At 31.0% G+C, this 1,259-nt stretch overlaps 1 long non-coding RNA gene across 1 annotated transcript; it reads left to right on the plus strand.

The window, feature by feature from the left end:
* The first annotated feature begins 16 nt into the window (after positions 1-16).
* LOC109593294 (uncharacterized) lies at positions 17-890 on the plus strand. The gene is made up of 2 exons (XR_002190871.1): positions 17-74; positions 363-890. It is a non-coding gene; the product is annotated as an uncharacterized LOC109593294 (long non-coding RNA).
* The last annotated feature ends 369 nt before the right edge of the window (positions 891-1,259 follow it).

A 1,259-nucleotide genomic window follows, 5' to 3' on the forward strand; every position in this document is an offset into this window, starting at 1 on the left:
CTAAAAATGATACTCTTACCTCCTATAGATTATGATTTTGATAGATTAAGAGTGAGTATTGCTATATTAGAATGGTAAGTATCCACTGTAGCTATCAGAATAAATACCGTATAGCACAAAATTTTTAAGGGGCTGTAAATTTCGCAAATTTGCCTAAAAATCTATTTCATGGATTTAATTTTTGCAAATTTATGCCATCTGCCATCTTGTACCATAATAGTTTGATTTGTAGAAGTAATTTTTACGAATCTTCAAAAATTGCAAATTTAGGGCCCTTGAAAATTTTGTGCTATGCAGTAATTTTTAAAGGATTTATTCTACATTTAAAAGTATACATGTAACTGTTAATATTTCTTTCCCAGGGTTTTCTTTTTCAATGCTCTTATCTTTCAATGGACATTATCAAATGAATTCAAATCAACTCAACTGATCTGGACCAACGCTGACAGCACTGGAATCAGCACTACTACAGACTTAAACTGATACCCATACCAACTGAGAATGAATGTAAGGGTATGAGATAAGATACTGGAATCATTGTCATACCATAATTAATCATGTTAATACAAACACTGGTTGCACGTTTTTATTCGTCTTTTTATTTTATTTATAAAACTATTTATTAGTAAAGAGAAATAATAATTAATAGCAATAATAATTATTCGTTATACAATACAAGCATAATGCTATTATAATCAAAATAATAATAACCTCAATGCTTTTAAAATGGAAATTAATTCCAATCACATTCGTATTCATAAAATTAGTTATTCTTTATTAATTTTATCACCGCCATTTGCTTTAATTTCGTCTTCATCTTCCTTCTCGTTGGTCATCTTGGTGTAGCCTGTTTTGCTGCATTTCTGCCACACTTTCTTCTTGAAGGCAACATAAATGGACCCGAATATGATGAGGAGAAGTGGTATCCCTAGACCAACGGCAATGGTGGATATGACAATCATTGAGATTTTGTCATAAGGAACATTACCGTATCCCAGCATACCAGTCCTAAATTAATAATAATTATTATTATTATTAATAATTACAATGATTTTTTGATTGATGTACATGTGTACATGTAGTTGCAGATCCTGAAATTACAGTCGGACATAAAAAAAATTTCTGACCAAGTGACCATTAATGCTCAATTGTCCGACTAAATTGTTTGACAAAAACCCATTAGTTCCATTTCACGAAATCCGTGACAAGCAAAAACCCATTAGTTCCATTGTCACGAAATCCGTACAAGCAAAAATCCA

The sequence above is a fragment of the Amphimedon queenslandica genome, unplaced genomic scaffold, assembly GCF_000090795.2.
Source record: "Amphimedon queenslandica unplaced genomic scaffold, v1.1 AMPQUscaffold_2141_Cont25856, whole genome shotgun sequence".
Lineage (NCBI taxonomy): Eukaryota > Metazoa > Porifera > Demospongiae > Haplosclerida > Niphatidae > Amphimedon > Amphimedon queenslandica.